At 37.6% G+C, this 25,932-nt stretch overlaps 1 pseudogene; it reads left to right on the top strand.

Annotated features, from left to right (window-relative positions):
* Window positions 1–18,525: 18,525 nt before the first annotated feature.
* Window positions 18,526–25,932, top strand: part of LOC147913246 (WD repeat domain phosphoinositide-interacting protein 3 pseudogene) — a 39,643-nt pseudogene continuing 32,236 nt past the window's right edge.

Below are 25,932 nucleotides of genomic sequence, written 5' to 3' on the forward strand. Positions count from 1 at the left end.
CAGAACTCTCTATTGATGAAGCTCAAAGCTTAACATTGCCCTATATGGCAAAGAAGAAATAATTAAAAAACCCAGCTCCATTTCACATATCATGCAATGAAGAGTAAATTTGTAACTGAGAGGCAATAAAATGATAAGCGGCACACTGGCTAACCTAGTTTCCTCTTTGGGGTGCACCAGTGTGAAATCATTCCTTGCGAATTTATCAGAGGACCCAGTAGGTGTAAATGGCCAATCAGAGATAAGCTGGCTAATTCCCTGGGAGGGCCATTTGGGGATGCTGACTGCCATAGGCAGGGGAGGAGATTTTAGTTTCTCTCTCTCCATGTGTATACTAGCTCCCTCACCTTCCCAGGAAGAAGAAATTGCTAATCTCTTTCATCAAATTGTGGGCCATAGATTCATCCACGTTTGCTAATAGGGAGAAACACTGTGCCATATATATCAGGAATTAACACTACACTTTTTGTCTTTCACTTCTTCTCTTCTATGGTGCCCTTGGGAGGAACTCTGTCACTTCTTAGTTTTTCCCCAAAACCACCTGAGTATCCTGGGCAGTGTGTTATATCCCTTGTACCGCGTGTTTGGTCAGTAGGTGATAATATTCTAAGATTTGAAATTAGGTTACGCAAAATTCCACCTTAATTTCTAAAACTGCCATCTTGTTTTTGCAGCCAAATGCCTAAACTGGTTGGCATTATTTTAATACTTCTTATACTAATAATCACAAAAACAGAAATATTTAAGTAGCAATTTATACTTTTCAACAGAAATATTCATGTAGCAACCTTACAAACAAATTTTTCCATTTATTTAAGTCATCTTTACAATTGCTATATGAGGTTATTATTCTTACTCCTGTTTTATACTCAAGAAAGCTGAAGTTGAGAGGTTAAATACCTTTACCAGAATCACATAATTTTAAAACGTAGAGTTGGGATCTAGGTACAGGTGTTCTGATTCTTAATCCTATGTTCTTTCAATTAAATAAATATATTCTAAAAATTCCTAGCACATAGCAAGTATTCCATGAATATTGATTTTACAAGTCCCTGCTGTCTTCTTGTGCTAGCTGCTTTCTTTGTGCAGAAGGCACATTTTTTAAGGTAGTGTAATTTTCAGCTCCCATTGCTATGGTAATGCTAATTATTTTGCATCGTGTTCTAAAGGCCAAGATCTCAATGGAGATCATACATAGGGCTCCTGCTATAATGAGCATGCTTCTCGTGGTGGGAAGGAATACGTTTTGATCCCTTCCTATAGTATACAAAGTTGTTTTGCCATTTGCAAGTTTTTTTAATTGGGAAACAAGATAAATTCACCCCAGTGTACTCATGCTGCTTGAACTTCCACATTTATTTTTAAAGTTCTCAGGAAATGTAACTCTAAAAACAGCGTGTAGAACAGCAGGGTCAATTGTTATAGATAGATTCAGATAGTGAAAAACAGAGAACATCTGATGCTTTTAAAGGGAGATTTTCCAAATATACTTCCCGTTGGGGATTAAGAGCTTTTGAACAATCAATGTTCACCCATTACTGTTGCCAGACCACATTTAAACAGTCCCCTCTTCATTCACGAGGTATGGCCCACACAAATGTACTTCAATGGCGATGTGGGAAACTTGCATTAGTGTTCAGTAGAGAATAGGACATGAGGAAGCAGGATGCTCTTTTTCTTCCTCTCTCTCTGTTTCTGGGTTATCTCTAGGAGTAGTTCCAGCACTTGCTGTACAGCATCCCCAGAAGTGAATGTGCTCTTGGATTCTGGTAACGACACTTCTTCCCTTTTGTTCTCCAGCCCTAGGGGAAGTATCTGCTTTCTGCAGGTATTCATCTCTGGGCAACATTCCCTTCTCTCTGATGTTTCTCCAGGATCCCTCCTCATTTTCGCTCTTCCAGCTTTCCAATTCTAGTGTAACCAATTCCTTCCATTAAAAGTCCGAAAAGGATTTCTATTTTCCTGATTGAACCTAATTGATAAAGGAAACAAATCACTGTGATGATTTAAAAATGTGTCAAGTGCTTTGAAGGAAATAAAAGTGTAAAATGGGGTTCTTTAGAGGTTGTTATCAAAGCCTTCTTAAAAGTGAAGTTATTTGAGCCACAGTTTAAAGTATGAGAAGCAGATCATCGTAAGGAGATCTGAAGGAAGTGTGTGTCAGCCAGAGGAAATCTTCTCTGGATGATAATTAGCAGTAGTTTGGATTAAAGGGATGGCAGTGGAGATGAAGTAGATGGGTCCAAGATGTATTTTTCAAATAGAATCAAAAAGAATTATTTATGAAAAATAGAAGTTGGGGTAAGAGAGGAGCAATAATAGCTCATGTGGTAGGCTGAATAATGGCTCCCAAACATATCCAGGTTCTAATCCTTGGACCCTGTGAATGTTACCTTAGTCGGAAAAAAGAGACTTTGCAGATGTGATTAAGTTAAGGATCCTGATATGGGGAGGATTATCTTGGATTATGGGGGTGGACCCCAAATGAAATCTCATGTGTCTTTATCAGAGGGAAATTTGACACAGAAAAGAAAACCATGTGACCTGAAGCAGGGGGAAGCAGAGTCAGAGGGAGAAGATGCTATACACTGGCTTTGAAGATGGAAGATGGGGTGACAAGCCAAAGAATGAAGGAAGCTACTAGAAGCTGGAAATGGCAAGAAAACAGATTCTCCCTTAGATCCTCTGGAGGAACTGCAGCCCTGCTGACACCTTGATTGTGGCCCCGTGGAATCCATTTTGGACTTCTGGCTTCTAGAACTATAAGAAAATTAATCTGTGTTGTTTTAAGCCACAAAGTTTGTGGTAATATGTTATAGCAGCCATAGGAAACCAATACAGATGACTTCCAGAACTTCATTCTGAGCAAGAGGGTAAGTGTGGCACCATTTACTAAAATGAGAAATATTGGGAAATGAGCAGGCAGGTTTGAAGGGTGTGAAGTATCAAAGAAATATCAAGAGATCGTTTTTGAACTTGTACGTCTTAAGACCTGTGAATAACCCAAATTGAAATGATTAGTTGGCTGTTGAATATATCCTACTTGGAGTTTGATGAATTTTTTGGATCTATTGATTATTGTTTTTCATCACACTGGGGAAATATTCAACCATTATCTCTTGTAATATTTATTCTGCTCCATTGTCTCTCTTCTCTTTTTCTAGGACTCCCATTACCACTATGTTAGAATTTTTGATATTATTCCACAAGCCATTGAGGCTCTGTTCATTTTTCTTTCATTTTTTTAATCTGTGTGTAAGTTTGGAAATTTCTATTTATCTGTCTTCAATTTCACTGATAGTTTTCTCCTGAAATCCCTTACTAATTTAATTTCAGATATTGTATTTTTCAGTTCTAGGATATCCATTAGGTTCACTTTTAATGTCCATATATTTTCTGAAATTTCCTATATCTTTACTCATCATATCCATTTTTTTCCTATTAATTCTTTAATATATTTATATAGTCATTTTAAACTTCTTGTTTGCTAATTTTAGTATCTGGTGTGTCTGTGTGTCCACTTTTTTGTTTGTTTGGTGAAGAAGATTGACCCTGAGCTAACATCTGTTGCCAATCCTCCTCTTTTTGCTTGAGGAAGACTGGCCTTGAAGTGACATCTGTGGCAATCTTCTTCTATTTTGCATGTGGGTTGCCTCCACAGCATGGCTTGATGAGTGGTGTAGGTCCGTGCCTGGGATCTGAACCTGCAAACCCCAGGCCACCAAAGTGCAGTGCGCAAACTTAACCACCACACCACCAGGCTGGTACCCCTCTGTGTCTGCTTTTATTGACTGATTTTGCTTTTGAATATAGGTCACAATTTCCTGCCTCTTCATATGTCCAGTAATTTTGATGGTACATTGAATGATATCTTGTAGAGACTTTGGATCTGTAGCCTTCTTCTGAAAAATGTTAATTTTGTTCTAGCAAGCAATTAAATTGCTGGTGGACCCATGTGACCCTACAGAGGCTTTGTTTTCAGTTTTGTTAGAGTGGCTATAATTCAATTTTTCTCTCAGTTCCAAGACATAGACTTTTGTCTTGGGAATGGTTCTTATTACCAACAATGTGACCCTTCTGGAATATCAGTGACAAACGCTAGATTTCTAAAGTCCCCTAATTAGGCAGGACTTGAATTCCAAACTACGTCTCCCCAACACTAGGCAGCTACTGAAATTCCTGTTCGGTATTTTAGCCTTCCAACTCTTGTTTTCTGCCGAGTTAATTAGAGTCTCACTCTATATGTATGCAGCCAAATTTGGGGAGAGTTCACATGCAGATTAGGAGGTGACCCATTCTGTGGTTTCATCCTTTCATGCACTTACCTATTCTCACCAATTTCTAGCAGCCCTGAACTTTGACCTCAGACTTCTATTTGAGCAAACTGGGAAGTGGGAAAATCCAGTTCAATGTGGATCTCATCCAGTGTGCTTCTATTCTTGAAAATATAATATCACCCCTTGTCTCTTCTTGCTTTTCATTGATATAGAGAGACATGGAAATAGACACAGATATATAGATATATTTGTTTTTCCAGAGTTTACAATTGTTATTGGCAGGAGACTTAGTCCAATATACACTATTCTGCCACACAACCATCAGAATTCTGGCAGTTGAATGGATGAATCTTGATTTCAGGAAAGAATTCTGAGCAGAAATATAAAAATTAATATTTATCAATAGGAGAAACAGTCTAGGAAAGTGCTTCTCATTATTGGTTTCACATTAGAATCACATGACAAAATTTAATCATCTATTTGGCCTGACTACCCCAAATCAACTAAATTAGAATCTCTGGGGGTTGGATCCAGGTATCAGTAGTTGTTAAAGCTGCCCAGGTGATTTAAATTTGCACCTAGAATTGAGAGCCACTGATCTCAAAAGAGGACGAAGTATGAGAAGGAACAACCAGAGCAAGATAGTGTCATGAAAGCCAGAGAGGAGAGTGTTTCTCTAAGCAGGAAGAAGTCATCAAATGTGTTAAATGCTCAGGTAAGTTGAGGACTGAAAGGCAATAGTATTTTGCAATGTGGGATTTTTTTGGTGATTCACACTCCAAAAAAGAAGGCAAAAGTTTTCAATATTAATTGTGATCAAAGTAAATGCACAGGGTTGGTATATATATACCATGTCTCAGCTGTGAAAACAAAGAAAATTTTATTTCTGTAACTGCTCTCATCCAGCTCTTGTCATCAATTCTTGCATCGTCATGAAAGAAAAAATTAAGCTGCCTACTGTAGCTCTCTCTCTTCCAGTTTCAAACAGGATCTTTCAAGTTGTCAGCCTCTTTGAGATAGTTAGTAATGGCCATAAGTTGAATCACTTCTGCCTTTTTCCCTTTTTCTGTGTGTATGTGATAGAGGTTGGGGAGACATAAGTTCCTGGGTAACATGCATATATCTGGGGTGTTAGGGTTAAAGAATGGTGGATGTCCTATGAGTCGTCACTAACTTCCTTACATGTCCATCACCCACCAAATCACTGGGGAAGATACTGTTTGTTGGGTTGCTTGTACTTGCACCTGCTGTTGAAATCTGAGGTTATAGATAGAGTCTCTGGCTTTGAGGCCCACCAAATCTGTATTCCTCTCAACCAAGCTCCAAGCCACTATTGCCTTACTATTTCTTCATTATTAATTCCCCATGTATATCTGAAACCAAGCTGAAGTTTTTAAATAAGGACTTGTTAAAGGTGAAACTTTAGTAATGATAAAAGAGAATATAGCAAGTAACATGTACGTTGTTAGATTGTAGAAAAAAATATTAAAGCATTTATATGAGAAATCTAGATTCAAGAGATCAAGACTTAGATATCCAATAGGAGTTATGCCTCTTACCTAAGTTTCGCCTTAATAAATCATTTTCTGTTATCTTCCTGGTCCCTTATCTTAGGAACTGCCTATTACAAAGATAACTGACTCTGATTAGCCTTTTAGGGAGATCACCCCTTCATACAATCTATCAGAATATAATAATTCCAATACACATAAAAAAGATGAACACACAGTATCAAGTGGCTCATTTTCTTCAGTTTCAAAAAGGAAAATATAAAAATACACAAAATAGTGTTAGAAAATACAAAAATGACTGAAAACAGTTAAAGTGATAAAATTGAATATATAAATTTTGAAAGCAAAACATACATTTTTATTGGAAATACAATTGAAGTGAGAGACACAAATAATTTGAATAATTAGTAAGTATGAAAACACAATGCACATTTTTTCAAGGATTCAGAGATTATGAAAATTACATGTTTTGCTTCAAAGGAAACACATAAAGAATCTGAGACTCAAACTAATTGGTTTGTGTCAGCATTCACTTACTGAATATCTACTTCCCGTTTGTGGGGACTCTACTTGCAAGTGAGTCTTTATAAGACTGATAGATGTGGGAGCTCCAGGTGCTAACTATGGAGCTGAGACAAACAGAATACTGTAGTTGACTAGATGGCCCGAGGTCTATACCTGAAAAACATTCTTAAGTCTTAGTCTAGGGGGTAAGTGAATGGCTGTACTAAGAGAAAAAAGAATCAAGGAATGCAGAGGAGCAAGTTCAAACAATTACAATGAATTGAAATTATCTGGAAACTTACTGCTAAAAATGTGGTCCCCAGACCAGCATGATCAATTTTATCTAGGAGCATGTTAGAAATGCAGAATCTCAGACTCCATTACAGACCTGCCCAATCAGAATCTGCATTTTAATAAGAATTCCAGATGATTTGAAGGCACATTAAAGTTCAACAGCTGACTAGGATATAGCTGAAAACAAAGCAAAGCTCTCTAATGTATGTAAAGTCTAGGGTTATCATTCAATTCTTCATTATTACAGTGCTCACTTGCATAGTATATGATATCAAGGAGTGGGGAAAAAAGCAGGAGAGAGAAATTCCATTTAGTTTGAATATCAAAAGACAAATGCAATAATTTGACCTCAGTGTGGCATGTAGTGATAGGTCAGAGACAGTAAGTGGTAAATGGTTATTGGGGGTTGCAAGTCACAGAGGAATGAATTTACGTTAATGCTAATTCCAGTTAGGAATGTTTGATCTGAAATACCTCTCCTCTGAAGAGTGTCAATGCTTCTCCTTTGTTTAACCTGGGCGGAGGGGAAAACACATTTCTAATTGAGTTACAAAGGCCCAGGAATAGCAGTGATAGCTCAAAATAAACATTAAATGCTAATTCAAATATTTGTACGTAACAGGGATTGAAACTGAAATCACATTTGGTTAATTAGCCAGAGTCTTAAATCCTGAGTTTTATCACACCTAATAAATGAGACTTGAATGAATTGAAAGTCTGACATTACAGCTCATAAACTCTTACCTTCAAAACAATAGGCAATGTTAAACATCAGGGAAGTTAAATCAAAGCTTGGATTTGCTATTCCTCACATAACTTTGCATAGTCTGATGATTTTCTTTGACTGTATTGGCCTTGGTAAAATTTATTTGCTCATAATTATGGTTTCTTGGTTTCCATTTGTTCTTTCATCAAGCATTTAAAAAACTCCTTTTATGTGCCAGATAATGAACTAGGTCCTGGGCATACTAAACTGAATAAGGCCAGTACCTGACCTTTGGGGAGTGAGGAGGTGGGGAAGCATCCACACCATAGGTAAAAAATCCTTAACATGAGAAGTTATGAAGAGGAGGGACTAGTGGAAGGCTAGAAGGCCAGAGAAAATAAAATATACTGAAGAAATGTTTAATGTGTGTAACCTTTATCAATAAAAAAATGATTAATACTGAATGTGTCATCTGATCATTTCAGCAACCATGTGAAGTGATGTTAATCCACTTTTGCAAATGAAGAATCTGACCCTGAAGGAAGGTTAGAGACTTATTCAAGATTTTACAGGCAAGTGGTGGGACCCTGATGAGAAACCAAGTTCTCTAACACTAGAATTCCAAGTCTTATGCCTAGCTAGCCCACTACCCATGACTATTCTAAGTAATAACATATCTAGGACTAATATTCTAGAACAGTTTAGGATCTTCATCTAGAGAGCTATGAATATAGTCTTGCTGGGGGATATACCACCTGATGAATTGATTGATTGACTGATTGATTGCTTTTGGCTGGTGTGATCGTTTAGACAGGTCTCATCCTCTTGCTGCTCTTTGTCTACCCCTCTGAAAGCTGGCCCTTTGTTAAAAGATAACCTTCTAATCTTCAGTTAAAGATAGCTGAGTGTTTGAGTTCCACTGCTAGAATTTTTAATGTGCTTATTTTATTTAATGACTATTTATAGGGCATACATCTATTCCTTGCAAAGTATTATACTGGGGCTGTATGGAAGAACAAAATTTTTGATAACCGTTTACCCAGGACTACCCCAAATCAACTAGATCAGAATCCCTGGGAGTTGCACCCAGATATCAGTTGTTGTGAAACCTCCCCAGGTGATCTCCATGTGCGCCTAGAAGGGATGACCAAGTCCAGTGTAGTGTGAAATGGCTACAGCAATGACAACAGCCAATTGTTGGAGATAACTTATCATAGGCCCGGCAATATGCTAAGCTCTTTGGATAATCTCCTTTCATCTTCACAACAACCCACCAAAGAGAGTGTTATTGTCACCCATTATCTCCATTTTTCACAGGAGAGAAATGAGGCTTTCTCAGAGGCTCATTCATGTGTCCAAGGTCAGTGGTGAACCCCAAATTTCTGACTCCAGATTCCTGGTCCTAGCCACTAGATTACACTGTCTCCTACAATAAAGCTAAATAGAAGGGAGATTCTTTTGAGGACTATTTTCTAAAAGTTAGATATGGAAGACAGTTGGGGTAAATCTAGTTCAATACTTGAGTAAATGATTCTTTGTCCAGTGAAGAAAAAAGATAGAGTGAATAGACAAAGATAAAAAGTTAGCTCCTAATGAATTAAGGTCCTTTCAATTATCTCCTTTGAAATTGAGAAAAGTGTTTTGATGCAGACCTATGGATTAAAAAATATACTGAAGCAGCCCTGAGGACAGCACAGCCCATAGCTATCTGGAAAGAGGTCCCTGTAGCAGATCCCGAGGCAAATACATATGGGAGCATCCTATACAGAACGGAGTGGGAGGATGGAGTATTCAGTGGGGTTCTGGAACATCAGAAAAGTATGAGACCTGAGTTGCAGAGCCATGCACATCTCCAAGTTTCGTGCCAAGGAATTATCAATGCAGAAACATAGTCCGGCTGCTTCATGTTTGTCTGGTTTGAGGCACTATAGCATATTGGTTACCATATACACATAGCATAGAGCCTGAGCTAGGTTCAAATCTTGGCTCTAAAATAGAGTAATAATACTAATCCTATATGGTTATTGTGAGAATTACAAGATATACTCTGCCATATTGTGACTTATAATAAAGGAATATATATTTGGTCTTCATCCTTGTTTCGGGTATAGAGCTCCTAAAACTCTTGGGATTTCCTAAGTGATGAGAGCCATAAAGGTGTCTTTTGTTATGTTAATGAGGTGACTTTTGGAACTCACCTATGGATGGGGGCTGGTTGCCAGGAGAACCGACAATGTGATTAGAGAGTTGGAACTTTCAGTCCCATCCCCCAAACTCTGGAGGGGAGAGGGGCTGGAGATTGAGTTGAACCACCAATTAACGATGATTTAATCAATCATACCTATGCATTGAAGCCTCCATAAAAATCCAAAAGGACAGGATTTGGAGAGCTTCCAGGTTGGTGAACACAGGAAGATGTGGGGAGAGTGGCATGCTCTGAGGGGTCATGGAAGCTCTACACTCTTTCCCCATACCCTGTCCTATATGTCTGTTCCATCTGGCTGTTCCTGAGTTATATGCTTTTATAATAAACTGGTAATCTAATAAGTAAAATGTTTTTTTTTAACAGAGCCACTCTAACAAATTAATCAAACTCAAGGAGGGGTCATAGGAAACTCTGATTTATAGCCAGTCCATCAAAAGTACAGATAACAACCTGGACTTGTGACTAGTATCTGAAGTGGAGGGGTAGGATAGTCTTGAAGGACTGAACCCTTAACATGTGGGATTGATGCTATCTCCAGGTAGATAGTGTCAGAATTTAACTGAATTGTAGGACAAACAACTGGTGTGTGAGAATTGCTTGTTGGTGTGGGGGAGTCCCCCCCTCCTCCCAACACAGTGGAATTGGGTCCAGAAACCCTTTTATACTGTATATCTTGTAATGTATAAGGGTATAGTAATATGTTCTTAGATATTAGAATATTAGGCCTAGGATATCATAAGTCTCAATGTACTTTGATTGTTATTGCTTCTATTATTGTTCCATTAAATGAAAAACCAACATAACTAATAATAACAGAATAATTTCCTGTATTTTAGTTAAACCCAGAATTTCTGAGAAAGGTGATAAGATGTATCACTTGACAATTTTTTTTTGAAAAAAATCAGGAAATTCAGGGAAAATTGCATGAGTGTAGATATTACAACTAGACATATCAAGTGTGAAGGAGCAGAGCTTAGTGGTTTGGAGCACAGGTGCTGGAGTCACATGTCCTGCCAATTATTAACTTCATGACCTTGAATAAATCACTTGATGTCTCTGAACTTCAATTCTGTCATCTTCAAATTGGGAGTAATAAAAGCATTAAATAAATTAAGATTAAATGTGTTAATATTTGTAAAGCTCTTAGAACAGTGTCTTCTGTATAGTAAGTAGGATATAAGAGTGTATTGAATAAAATAAATATGATATAGAGATACAAGCTTGGCAGTATGCTTCAAGGGAAGACCTGGTTAATTCTGAATGAGTGATTCAGGACACTTTTCTTGATAGAAGTGGTATTTTAGGTGGCCTTGCACACTATTACTATAAGGTTTTTGCCTCATACTCCAGTATTTGGTGAGTTGGGATGGGTCTTTTTGGATAATTCTATTGCCTATACTGGATGTAAGCCTAAGTGACCTCCTTCTTAAATGGTAAGGCAAGGGAACTTGTCTCCATGATAAAGACAGACAAGTCCAGGCTTAAATACATGATAGAGATAAACACAAGCCAACTAGAAATTATTTGCCATAATGGCTGTAGAGGAGAGTATCTACCTTCCTCTGTCAACCAAGGCCCATGTCACCAACCCAGACCCTCTCAGGAAAGGGAAACTTGGCATTTTTACTCCTTCAGCTTTGTAAAAAGAAAGGAGATACTACAAAAATTACAGAATCTCATGGCCCTACCAATGTGTATCCTGGATTCTAACTCATTCTTGGGGAACCGGTGACAATGGGATACAGAGGGGAGTCTAAGCAGCCTTCAGAGGTCAACTTTCCCCTACTTTTGATTCTTTTGTTAATCTTATGAGCTTAACTCCAGTGGTCAGCTGGAGACAATGCTGAACCACTTAGGTGAGGAAGCAGATCAGTGGATTATCAAAAAACACCTCCATGACTAATTTTTAACAAGTCATATGTAGTCACATGATTTGAAAGTCTGGGCATCTAATTTATGCTAGCCAACGGGAATGCAGTGATGAGGGAAAAACGCACATGGGCTCAGCTTTCGGGAAGCAATTGAATAAATTTGACTTCATATTGTGCTGTGGTCAAATCAGTCAGAGGGCACTTAAAAAAACAAACAAGAATGCTGTAGAAGACCAAAATTGTCTCAGTCTAAAAAGAATTTCACCACAGAATAAATAATAATTACTGAAAACAAGATGAGAAAGATCATTTACAAAGTGAGAGAGGAAATTCAAGTTTTAATACAAATATATAATTTAAGCAAACAAACATAACTTCCTATCACAGACATGCTTGACAAAATTAAGTGTTTATAAACTCTTACATTTAGAAGACGTGTCGTCAGCATCCTTCTCAGAAAGTCTTATTTATGTCTTATTTTGTTGTAAATTATTGATAAATATAGAAAAGCTCTCAATCAACGTTGACAAGAAACGGAGCATGTACACTTCATCTTTCAAAAAGCCATTTTCCATCTGGCTAACATCTTCATTTATATTCCTGCAGTTACAAGATGTATATATTCTCGTTCCTTCAATTTCTTGTCTTGCTGAGAAGGAAGTTTTCAACAGAGCATTTGCTTTCTTCAAGTATATATATCCATAAATACAATTTTACCCCACATTTTTATAAGTATGTCAATGCAATTAAAATTTCCTAATTTTCATTTCCGCTGAGCTTTTGGTCTAACAGGGTCCAATTAGACTGGCAGATCATCCCCTTAGGCCATCACAAAAATCCCTTTTGATATGGCCCCCAAAAGCTTCTAAAATGGGTCAATACAGGAATTAATAGAGTGACCCCCAAGGGCATACTATACATTAGGATAAATTATCCGAGTTTCTATTTCCCCTTCCCATACCTTTTCACCAGACAAGCTTATACAAGATGTGTCAGCTAATAGCAGAGCCCAGATAACACAAGGTCGCCAATTTAAAATGCCCCAAATTTGCAACGAAACCTGTTCATTTTAACAATATTAGCCCTTTCGTTATTATATAAACCTCTTTTTACCACAAGGAAATTTAATAGCGAAAACTTTGTTTCCCTTTTTACAGATAAGTTAAAGTCCTAGATTGTGTCTAAAAGCACTTTCTCTCCTGCATTTTCTTCTTATTTCACTGAGTCTCAGTCAAAGGAGAACTCACTCAGGTGCATTGGTAGAGAAACGGGAGTTTCTTCTTCATCATTAGTGCCCTGATGAAGGCAAACATCTTTCCATTGAACGTAGAAGAGCTTTTTAACCCCTCCACATGGGCTTCTTCCAAGCAGGAAACTCCTGCACGTTCTTGTAAAGTTCCAGAGGGACCATAAGATATATACGAACATAACAGTGCCGACTCCACATTTCATCCACAAATACTCAGGACCCACATGACATTAGCAGCCTCTAAAACCTAAGCATATTCCCATAAACAAAAGCATTTTCCAAGTAAAAATGATGTCCCTAAAACACAAGATGTTATAAGACAGACTCATATTCTATTACAAATAATAGATAACTTCAAAGACCTTGTAATAACTCGTAGAATGACCAAGAAGGAAAAATAAGAGTTTAATAGAGAAAACCTTCTTGGTTTATTTAGCTTTTTCAGAATATCTGTCAATTTCTTGAGTCCAGTGCCAGTGAATTTAACCCTCATATGTGAGAAATCTCTCACTCAGAGATACTTGTGACACTCTACCTCTCATATTCTGAGGGTAACAACAAAACAAAAGAAAATAATAACAAAAAACATTGCCCTGCATGCATAAATTAGGAGAATTTTGTTAAAATATATATTTTGAGAAGATAAGGATGTAAGGAAATATTTGAAGATTTCTCTTTATTAATGCCACCTTTTCTCCTTTATGTCTTATAAAGTCCATTATCTTAACTCATATTTCCCCTTTAGACCAGAGTTCTTGGAATCTCAATTTTTAATTGAGCATGGTCTCTGACTAGGACTTCCACTCTCTCCTGAGCTGAGAATTTCCGACTTACAACAAGGACTCGCATAGTTGAAGGCCTTGCATTTTCTACTCTCCCAAATTCTTGCCTCTTTCTAAAGTTTTCCATCCCTAGAGGAACCACCATATTCCTTTGCCATTAGCTGACATTTATGTTACTATGTAGCAATAGCTACAACATCAGCCCCTAACTCCTAAAATCCTTGACCTCGCATTCTCCCTCCCAGGGAAGATTTCTTCCTGAGTTCACATTTGTCCCTGCTGGAGGGTAGACTTATGAACTGGAGACCAATGAACTGGAAATGGAATTCCTTTTGCTTTTCAGACCTGTACCTTTGGGCTCAGTGCAAGCATTTGCATCTACTCCTCTACCAAACATTGTTTTTCCTTGAATTCCCTTATCTTCAGAAACCTCTACTCGAATTGCAGCAGAAATACTCCTTGTGTCTTTAATTTACTATCTATAGAATGAAATCTGACTATTCTGACTCTGGGAATCCGTTTCTTTTTCACTTTGGTGTCTCACAATACCCTTTTGAAAAGGCCAGTCGAGATTTTAACACTCCAATGAGCTTCTTAATTTGATCCATTTCTCCTTGACAGTGTACAAAACTAATGTATGCCGAGTTTGAATGTCTTGTTTCCTTTCTTGTACTATTTCCCACAGCTCATGTTTTAACTGCTAGATCAAAACCTTTTGTAAGTGGATTTCCTTATGCCAAAGTTTCTGACAGTTCTCTTGTAAAATGCAAACAACAGTTTTCTGTTGCCAGCCTTCTTACCTGCTGATTGTAGCTGGCCCTTTGCCTATTAGCAATTCTGATAGTGGAGTCACAGTGTTATTTCCATCTTAGCAATTGAATTTCTGATAAATGCATTTAATTTTTCTTTACCTCAGTGCAAGGAGATGGTACCACTTTTATATACCTGTGATTTCCATTTCTCTTTATCTTTAGTAATGAACTCCACAAAAGAACTGTGTTGGAACTCATACTCTGAGATCTGGGTCCCCCCAAATCCATGCTATTATCAAGATTTAGTAATATATGGGTCCCTCAGAACTTGGCTGGAGATAGAGAAAAAAAAAAAGACAAAAAGATCCTGGCACAAACACATCGATCTGTAAGTCAAAAACTTCTATACAGGGGTCCCGGCAATTTTGAAGTGAATTTTCCGTGATCTGGGGAATGAATATTCACACCCGAGCCACAAGAAACAGAAGAGTGGCAGAAAGTATGTGTTCATGAAAACCCATTTTTTTCCCCTCCTGGGATCATGATTAGACTACATTTTCCAGCCTCCTTTTCCGCTCCTGAAGTCAAATCCTTGGGATAGGATGGAAAATACAGGCCTGGCTTGTAAAAGCCTTCATGTGATCTTCCAGTGTGCTTGTCTCTCTTCACTTATCTGCCATTCAAAGACAGAGGACTCAGCAGAGGACTCCAAGGCCCTAGTGAACAGTGGGACTGACTATACAACAGGAGGAGTCCGGGTTCCTGAGAGACTCTGAGGAGCAGAACACCCACCCTTCCCTCTACCCTATTGGACTTTGCATGAATGAAAAATAAAATTCTATTTTATTACCACTGAGATTTTGAAATTATTTGTTTCAGCAGATAGCCTACCCTAAATAGTACAATAAAAAAAAAAGATTGATATAAGAACTTTTTTCTGTGTGTCAAGGATGGATTTATTCAGCACTGGAGGAGATTTTCTGACTCAGAACTCAAGTGGCACGGCCCCGAAATCAAAGCCACTCCAAGATAAAGCAAAGTTCTAGACCTCTTTTTATCGTCTTTTATTTCCTTCACTATTAAAATAGCTACCTAGTGATAGCTCACAATTCTTTTCTTTTTTTTTTTTGGAAGATTTGCCTTTACCTCTTTCCTAGTTTACTGCATATGATTTCTCTCTTTTTACCTGTTTTTTCCTATATTAATGCTACACATGTCAAGTTAAACTAAAGCTAAACCAAGCAAAACTAAAGATATAGGATTGAATATCATAAAATATTGAGAGCTCACAAGCTAAAACACAAAGAAAACTCTCCCAGTAAACATCTCTAATAAGCTGATGGTTAAACTTGAAGTTCAAGTTTACTTTTCTCTTTTCTCCTGAAAATATTCAAAGCAGGCACTGTCAAATTGGTGGTGGTGGTGAGGAGGGGGGTCGGGGATGGTGTGTGATGATTCCATAATTGGAATTGGATTCTCAAATATTGTAATAGGAAAAGAAGTTTTCCCTATGCAGATCTTGTTGGGAAGATCCACATCAAAGATGACCTAGCTCCCAAGGTCTAATGTCAAATAAATCACAATAAATCTTTGTTTTTATTCTGGTACTTTGCATTTCAACATTTTGCCCTTTGTTCAATGGGTATTCTCACCTGTTCCATCAAGAATGCATCAAATGTAAATTATGTGTCTTTTAGGATGCCACAGAGAAATAGTCGACATCCACATTTTTACTGGCTACCTGTTACTAAAAGTTTGAAGAGAGCAATACATAAATATATAACAAGACTATGTGAAGGAATACTTTGTTATTTCCTGGGGATGTGTTCTCAAGCTCGAATATGAAGGCTGACTTGTCATGAGGTGGACTAGAGAGTGCAGAATTCTGAGGACCCCTTGGGCTGAGACTAGGTAGGCTTAAGTTTTCTCCTTTTCAATAGGCTTTACTCACTTTCCAACATGTATCTCAATGGGGCTGGAGGAGTGGATACAGGAGGAACCTATTCTCTTGTGGGCCGTGACTTAACACAACCTCCACATGCATAAAGAACTGAAACAGAACCTACTATGACTCCACTCAGAAGCTAAATACTTTCCCTCCTCAATCCCAAAGCTCCACCTTGTGACACCGTAATCTAGTTAAAGAGAACTTAATCCCTCCTCAACAGAATTACATCTTCCTGGGAGTGGAATGAACGAGAAAGCAATAGTTTCCAAGTTAATCTATTTTTTGAATCAATAGACATAGTGCATAGTGGTATGAACCTTTTATCAAGTGGAATAGCCAAGCTTTGAGAAGACAGGCAGTTGTTAAGAGAGACAAAAATGACTTGAATGTTGGCAGGTAAATATTTTGATTTAATTTCTCCAAAGAAAAAGCACTTTAAATATTTTAATGCCATTTAACAAAATCAGGATAGAAATTTGAAGAGGAACATGGATAAAATACAACATTAGAAGCCATAAGATCTAGGTTGTTGACTTGACTTTTATTTTTGAACATTTTTGAACTACTAATTCATAGTCTTTGGTTTCCTAAGTGATCTCACATAAGTCTAAAGCCGTGCTTTTATGGATTTGATATCAAAATAATTGAAGATCCTCTTTCCAATTGATAGATACACTGGGCATTATCTTCCACATTCTGAATAACTGCATTGCTCTAGTGGTGACTTCTGGCTATACCACATAGCATTTTACCAACAATCACAGATAGGGAAGGATTCCAATTTTTTTGAAAATACAATATTAGCAAAATATAAGATAAAGGCCTACATGTCACAGGAATCCACAAATTACATCTATAGATTTATTTTTAAAATTATAGCTATGTTGACACAAGTTTATTTAGTTCCTTGCTAATACTGAATTAGGTGCTCATGGAGTAATAAGATGGAAAAAAAGAATTCTATTGAATAATTTTTAAAATTACAGGAATAGAAATAATGATAAAAATAAAAGTATATCATGAAATCGAAATAAACAATGACAGTTAAAGGCTGCTTAAATTGTAATCAACAGAAATTAAATGTCTGGTTTAGTGAATATATTGGAAAGATGGTGGGATATCTTAAAGAATGAAGAGAAAGTTGAAAAATTAAGACCCTGGCAGGAAGAGAACCAGAGACTCTTTGAAGACCCTCATAGCATCAGATCAAGAACTACTCTAGAATGCTGCTAGCTCTGTGGCTAATCTCTGAAGGAACGCAATGTAGCAGTTGTCTGTTGCTGCATAACAAATATCCCAAAACTTAGAGGCTTAAGACAGGAACATTTATTTCTCACAATTTCTGTGAGTCAGAAATCCAGGCATGTCTTAGCTAGGTCCTCTTCTTCAGGCATCTGTTGTCATCTTAGGCTCAACTAGGGAAAAATCTGCTTCCAAGCTCACTTACGTGATTGTTGGCAGCATTCAGTGCCTTGCGAGTTGTTGGACTGAAGGCTTCTGTTCTTACTGGCTATAGCCAGAGGCCACCCACCGTAAGTTCTTTGCAACCTGGAACTCTCTAATGTGATCGTTTGCTTCATCAAAGCATGCAAGCTAAGAAGGCAATAGAGAGTACTGGCAAGATGGAAGTCATAGTTTCTTGTAACCTAATCACAGAAGTGGTATCTCAACACTCCATCACTTTTGCCACCTTCTATTCATTAGAGGCAAGTCACTAGGTCCAGCCCACACTTAAGGGAAGGGGATAACACAATAACATGAATACAAGGAGGGGGATCATTGGGAGCCATGTCAGATTGTAAGCGACACACCTCTCTGTTTTAATTCATTCCAAGTTTCAGACTCTTGAGTGGAAAAAAAAATTAAGGAAACTCAGGTCAGTTATTTATCCATGATCAATGGGGGGTAGCAAGGGAGAGAATAACAGAGAAAAAACACTGACAGTCAGAGCTAAAACTTGTATGTTAGGGACCATTTCTAGAAAAGATTACCACAAGGTAGGCAGAAGATGAACTCACTACATGTGTCTAAAATGATATACAATGGTTAAAATAACTTTAGAGTCTATTGTTAAAGGTGATACATCCAAATATTGTCATACAATTTAATTTCTTCCTTTAAACACAAACCTGATGCTTGGGCCTTTGTATGTTTACTAGAGTGGTCATTCTTAATATTTCCCCCACATTATTCTTTGAGGATCGAAACCTTCATACTAGTTATTCCTGATAGAAAGGAAAGTAGTAGCACAAGTTACAACTCTTATTTCACTGAGTTCAAAATAGAGAATGTGTCATGGGAGAGTCCATCCTATTGTTATATGAGGCATCACAATTTTCTTCAGTAAATTTAGTAAAATTTCTTTGGTAAAACTCTTTATGATATATATAAAGAGATTTATTACAAGGCTTTGGCTCATGCAATTATGAAAGCGGGAAAGTCCCAAGATCTGCAGGGTGAGTTGGCAAGCTCAAGACCCCATAGAGCCAACGGTTTGGTTCCAGGTAAGTCTGAGGCATGAGAACCAGGAGAGCCGATGGTGTAGTTTCTGTACAAAGGCTAACAGGCTCAAGAGTCAAGATAAGCCAATTTTTCAATTTGACTTTGAAGGTAGGAAAAAAGCTGATGTCCCAGCTTAAAGGTAGACCGGCAAGAAGAATTCTCTCTTACTCTGAGGAGGGCCAGACTTTTTGTTCTATTCGGGCCTTCTACTGCTTGGATGAAGCCTATCCACATTTAAAAGAGCCATCTGCTTTATTCCGTCTTCCAATTTAAATGTTAACCTTATCCAAAAATACTCTCACTGAAATAGCCAGAATAATGTTTGACTGAATATGTGGATACTCCTTGGCCCAGTCAAGTTGACCCATAAAATTAACCTTCATAGCCATGCACCTACTTTAATTCTTTCCTGAGTAGTTTAGGTATATGTTTGCCTCTGTCTTCAGCAGAGTCAGCATTTTACAAATGTTACAAGAAAATATGAACATAGGTTTTAAATATGGCATAGAAAACACTCTTCGTATCATGTTAGCCAGATCTTAAAACCCAACAAATATTTTGAAATTGATACCAGCACTGAATATTTTCTTACCATAGAATGTTATCAGACTTTTTGGCTAGTTTTATAACACAAATTGATTTCAAGGCACAGACTCTTTTGAGCATTGATATGTCTTAAATATAAAAGAGACACTATAGTAGAGTGAATAATCAACTATAATTGGTGATGCTATATCCCAGTATCACTTAGCTCAAGCAACACAGAAACAAAGAGTTGAATATCTAACTACCAGACACTAAAACTAAATATAAGCCACTTCATCCTACACCTGTGACTTTTACCTGATTAGATCTTGCCTTTTATCTTTGCATTTTATTACTATACATTAAAAAGTCTTTCAGTTAGTGGACACGGTGTGTGTTGATTTGTTCCTTTTAATTATTCTGAATGTAGAATCACTAGAGGGTAAATCAGGCCCATACTAAATTTAAAATCAAGGATTACATATGTTTTAAAAATGTTAAGGCACAGACAAGCGGGACTTATCAGAGATATAGGAAAACAATTTTCCTCTTTTCCCTATTTCCTATTCAAACTCTCTTTGTGAGGTTAATTCTGCCTTTGCCCCTCGATTAAATCCCAGGTTGCCTCCGTAGTTTTTCTTATCTCTCATTTAGAAAAAGAACTTCAGTCACTTAGTCCTCCCAATAGTCTCAGTTCAATAATGACACATCCAATCCAGAGAAATAATCAAGACTTTGAATTTCTACATTATTAACTCACATCATACACAAACACATAAATAAATTTTAGATGCATGAGATCTAACTGTTAAGAAAACAAAGCAAAATGAATGTGGTGAGACAGCCAGCTGAACACCACACATTGGTGCTCCTATTTCATGGTCTAGAATTGTTGCTAAATTGAGGCAGCCAGCCAGGGATTATATTTCCCAGCCTTCCTTGCCTCTAGGTAGTGCCACGTGAATGAGTCCTGACCCATGAAATGTTGCAAAATTTATGTCTCTACTTCTGATACTTGTCCATAAAAACCTACCACACTATTCTCCCCTCTCTCTCTTTCCCTACCGGCTGGCTGAATGTCAACCCTCAAGGCAACCTTGGCAGCCACATGATGAAACTAAGAGATGGGTATTTGGATGTTCATTGTAACATTTTAAAACTTTGTTATTTATTTTATTTGTTCTCATCTCCCCCAGACAGGCCTAGTTTGGGATGGCTATCTTCAGTGTGAAAGCAGCCGTGCCCAATTTGTTCTCTATTTTCCCAATTTAAAACTTTTATCCCTTCTCTCACATACTGCTAACCATGGTTTCTGACATGTCCAAGGTTCATGTGGAGAGGATGAGGATAAATGAAGGAGATATAAGAGCACAGAATATTTCTTTCTTGACTGGTGTTATTCTAAACTGTTATCAAATTTTCTATATGGAAGAATAAGGACTACTTTTTCTTTTTTGAAGTGTTACATGTGGTATTTGGTGAGCACCTCAATATCTAGGGACTTCTTGTGTGTAGTTTAATTTCAGATGAAGTCTCATCTGCCCTCCAACTGGTTGTTTGGGTCTGTTTCTTAGACAAATTTGTGGCAGTGTTCTCTCTAATAATCCATGTCTGGTCCATTGAAACCTGTAATGTGTTCTTTCCAATATGGTGTGTGTTTTCTCTAGCAGTAACAAGTAGTAAACCCAACTTGTTTAACGACAGATGTGCCTGCCCTTTGTCTGAAGGGCATTAACAAAACAAAGGTCATGGTAATTAGATAACTCCAAATGAGATAAAATGCAAATACATTAATAATTACAATAAATATGAACATATTAAACTCATTATTTTAAAAGGTAGTGAATCTTAGACTAGATTAAACAACATTGACCTTAGCTATATTTTGTTTCAAATTAAACTAAAAAGGCTGTGCGAGTTTTAAAAAGATGGTGGTATAGGAGGATCCTGAGCTCTCCTCCTACAGACACAACAAACCTACAACTACCTATAGAAAAATTTCCTCTGAGATAGATCTGGAAACTGGATAGAAAGAACCTCCACAACAAGGGACATCACAGAGAGGGATGGAAGAGGCAGAGGTAGAGTCCTAATGAGGAAAAAACCACACCCTAGCCACAGTGCTTCACTGTGGGGAGTGATCTCAAAAGAATGGAGCTTCTCCATTCTTTTGGAGGAGTGGGAGTTTTGAGCTCCATATTAGGCACCCCAGCCCTTAGATCCAGGACAAGAGAGATGAGACCCCAAAAAACTTGGGTTTGAAAAACAATGGGTAATATTCCCAGGAAAACTGTACAACTTCAGGGAAAGGAAAATCTGTTCTTAAAGGGCCCACACACAGACTCATTTGACTTGGAAACCAGCACAAAACACCAGACAGAAAAGAACATAGTCCATTGGTAAAAGAGACTCACTTACTAAGCTCAGAGTGCATCTTGGAGAGGCAGGAAACAATTGGTCTCCTCTCCCCCAGGGACTGAGACATTGGCAGTAGCTATTTGTATGACACAGATGCTGGCAGGCACCATTGGAATCCTCCCTCTAGCCTGTTAGTGCAGGGGCCTGCCCCCAACCACTAGAGCACCTGAGGCAATTGAGTTCAGCCAGGCAGCACAGGCAGCCCACCCCAGGGATCTGTCCTGCACACCAGTGCACCTGAGGCAAATGCACTGCCACCAGGAAACACAGCCAGCCCACACTGGAGGCCTGCTCCACCTACCAGTGAGCTAGCAACAGCCACACGCTGTGCAGCTAGCCTCACTGGGGGCCTTCCCTGTACACCAGCATGCCCAAAGGCAGTTGTGCACTGTTAAGCTGTGCAGCCAGTCACACTGGGGGCCTGCAACAGTTGCATGCCCCCAGGCCTAGCAACCAACCATACCAGGGGACCTGGTCCCCCCACCAGTGAGCTCGTAGCAGTTGTGTGCTGCTGGACCCTGCAACCAGCTACTCTGGACACCTGGCCCACTCACCAGTGAACCCGCAGTAGTTGTGCGCTAGCAGGCCTCACAGCCAGCCATGTTGGGGGCTTGCACCACCCAATAACATGCCTGTAGCAGCTGCATGTGGCCAGGCCAGACAACTAGGTGGCCCAGGGGCCAGCCTAGCCTACCCATGCATCAGCAGCAATAGCAGCCCTGCCACAACAGAAGGGCCCACACTGCTCACACAGGGGACACCCCTGTAACATTTGGCCTGGGTGACAAGAGGGGAGCAGGCTGCTGGGCCCCTTAAGCTACCTCCTACATCAGGCCACATTTCCAAGATCAGGAGATTTAGCTGATCTACCTAATACATAGAAATAAGCACAGACGAGTAGGCAAATTAAGGAGATAAAGGAATATGTTCCAAATAAAAGAACAGGACAAATCCTCAGAAAAAGAACCCAATGAAACAGGTAAACAATCTAGCTTATAAAGAGTACAAAGTAATGGTCATAAGGATGCTCACTGAACTCGAGAGAAGAATAGATGAACACAGTAAGAACTTTAACAAAGAATTAGAAAATATAACAAACAACCAATCAGAGCTGAAAAATATAATAATGGAAATGAAAAATTCACCAGAGAGAATCACTGCAAAGTAGATAACACAGAAGAACAGATCAGCAATCTGGACAACAGAGTAAAGAAAATCACCCAAGGTGAAGAGAAAAAAGAAAAAAGAATTAAAAAGAATGAGGACAGCTTAAGCGACCCTAGAACCACATCAAGCATACTAACATTTGCATCATAGGTGTCCCAGAAGGAGAAGAGACAAAGGGGCAGAGAACTTATTTGAAGAAATAATAGCTGAAAACTTTCCTGACCTAAGGAAGGAAACAGACACCCAGGTACAGGAAGCACAGAAAGCACCAAACAAGATGAACCCAAAGAGGCCTACACCAAGACACATTATAATTAAAATGTCAAGAACTAAAGATAAAGAGAGAATCTTAAAAGCTGCAAGAGAAAAGCAACAAGTTACTGACAAGGAAAACCCCATAAGGCTATCAGCTTACTTTTCAGCTGAAACCTTACAGGCTAAAAAAGAGTGGTACAATATATTCAAAGTGCTGAAAGAAAAAACCTACAACCAAGAATAAGCTACCCAGCAAGGTTATCATTCAGAATGGAAGGACAGATAAAGAAATTTCAGGACAAACAAAAACTAAAGAAGTTTATCACCACTAAGCTGGCCTTATAAGAGATGTTAAAGGGACTTTTTTAAGTGGAAAAGAAAAGGTTACAGATAGAAATAAGAAAATTATCAAAGAAAAAATATCACTAGTAAAGGCAAATATGTAGTAAAGGTAGTGGATCATCCACCTATAAAGTTAGTATGAAGGTCGAAAGATAAAAGTACTAAAAATATCTATAACTACAATAAGAGGTTAAGGGATACACAAAATTAAAAGAGGTAAAATATGGTGTCAAAAACAAATGTGGCAGGGGGAGTACAATTATAGGGTTTTTATTATGATGTTGAACTTAAGAGACCATCAACTTAATATAGATTGCTATGTAATAGGTTATTGTATATTAACCTCATGTTAACCACAGACCAAAAACCTATAATAAATACACAAAAAATAAAGAGAAAGGAACCCAAACATAATACTAAAGTAAGTCATCAAATTGCAAGAGAAGAAGAAAGGAACAGAGAAGAACAACACAAACATCCAGAAAAAAAGTAACAAATAGCAATAAGTACATATGTATCAATAATTACCTTAATTATAAATGGATTAAATGTTTCAATCAAAAGACATAGTGTGATTGAATGGATAAAAACCCCAAAACCATATATATATGCTACATATAAGAGACACACTTCAGACGTAAAGACACTCACAGACTGAAAGTGAAGGGATGGAAAAAGATATTTCATGCCAATGGACGTGAATAGAGAGCTGGGATAGCAATACTTACAGCAGATAAAATAGACTTTAAAACAAAAACTGTAACAAGAGACAAGGAAGGGCATTGCATAATGATAAAGGGAAAAATCTAATAAGAGGATATAACACTTGTAAATACCTATGATTTCAACATAGGAGCACCTAAATACACAAAGCAAATATTAACAGACATAAAAGGAGAAATCGACGGTAAAATAATAATAGTAGGAGAATTGAACACCCATTTACATCAATGGATAGATCATCCATACAGAAGATCAATAAGGAAAAATTGGCCTTAAATGACACATTAGACCAGATGGTCTTAGTAGATATATACAGAACATTCCATCCAAAAACCACAGAATACACATTCTTTTTGAATGCACATGGAACATTCTCCAGGATAGATCACATATTAGGCCACAAAACAAGTCTCAATAAACTTAAGAAGACTGAAATAAAATCAGTCATCTTTTCCAACCACAGTGGAATGAAACTTGAAATCAACTGTAAGGAAAAAACTGGAAAAGTCACAAATGCATGGAGATTAAACAAAATGTTACTGAACAACTATTGAGTCAACAAAGAAATTAAAGGAGAAATAAAAAAATACCTGGAGACAAAAGAAAATGAAAATATGACCTACCAAAATCTATGGGATACTGCAAAAGCAGTACTAAGAGGGAAGTTTATAGCAATACAGGCTTACCTGAAAAAAATAAGAAAAATAGCAAATAAACAATGTAACATTACACCCAAAGGAACTAGCAAAAGAAGAAAAAATGAGCTAAAATCAGTAGATGGAAGGAAATAATGAAAATCAGAATGGAAATAAATGAAATAGAGACTAAAAAGACAATAGAAAAAATCAATAAAACTAAGAGCTGGTTCTTTGAAAAGATAAACAAAATTGACAAACCTTTAGTTAGGCTCACTAAGGAAAAAAAGACAGAAGGCTCAAATAAATAAAATCAGAAACAAGAGAAATTACAACAGATACCACAGAAATACAAAGCATTGTAAAAGAATACTATGAAAAGCTATATGCTAAGAAATTGGATAATCTAGAAGAAACGGAAAAGTTCTTAGAATCATACAACCTTCTAAAACTGAATCAAGAAGAAATAGAGAATCTGAATAGATTCTATTCAATCACTAGCAAGGAGACTGAAACAGTAATAAAAAACCTCCCAAAAGACAAAAGTCCAGGACCAGGTGGCTTCTCTGGTGAATTCTACCAAACATTCAAAGAAGATTTAATATATATCCTTCTCAAACTCTTCCAAAAAATTGAGGAGGCGTGGTTGCTTCCCAACTCATGTTATGAGGCCAATATTACCCTGATACCAAAACCAGACCAAGACAAAAAAAGAAAATTATAGGCCAATATCAATGATGAACATAGATGCAAAAATCCTCAAAAAATATTAGTAAATTGAATATAACAATACATTAAAATGATCGTATGCCACAATCAAGTGGGATTTATTACAGGGATGCAAAGATGGATCAACATGTGCAAATCGATCAACATGATACATCACATTAACAAAATGAAGAATAAAAATCACATGATCATCTCAGCAGATGCAGAGAAGGCATCTGACAAGATTCAGCATCCATTTAAGATAAAAATTCTCAATAAAATGGGTATAGAAGGAAAGTACCTCCACATAATAAAGGCGATATATGACACAGCTACCATACCCAATGGTGAAAACTGAAAACTATCCCTTTAAGAACAGGAACAAGAAAAGGATGCTCACTTTCACCACTCTTATTTGACGTAGTATTGAAAATCCTAGCCAGAGCAAATAGGCAAGAAAAAGAAATTAAAAGGATCCAAATTGAAAAGAAAGAAGTAAAATTTGCAGTTAACTGCAAATTTAACACTACTTGCAGATAACATGATTTCATATGTAG

This window comes from Ceratotherium simum, chromosome 29 (genome assembly GCF_057802395.1).
Source record: "Ceratotherium simum simum isolate JZ-2026a chromosome 29, ASM5780239v1, whole genome shotgun sequence".
Lineage (NCBI taxonomy): Eukaryota > Metazoa > Chordata > Mammalia > Perissodactyla > Rhinocerotidae > Ceratotherium > Ceratotherium simum.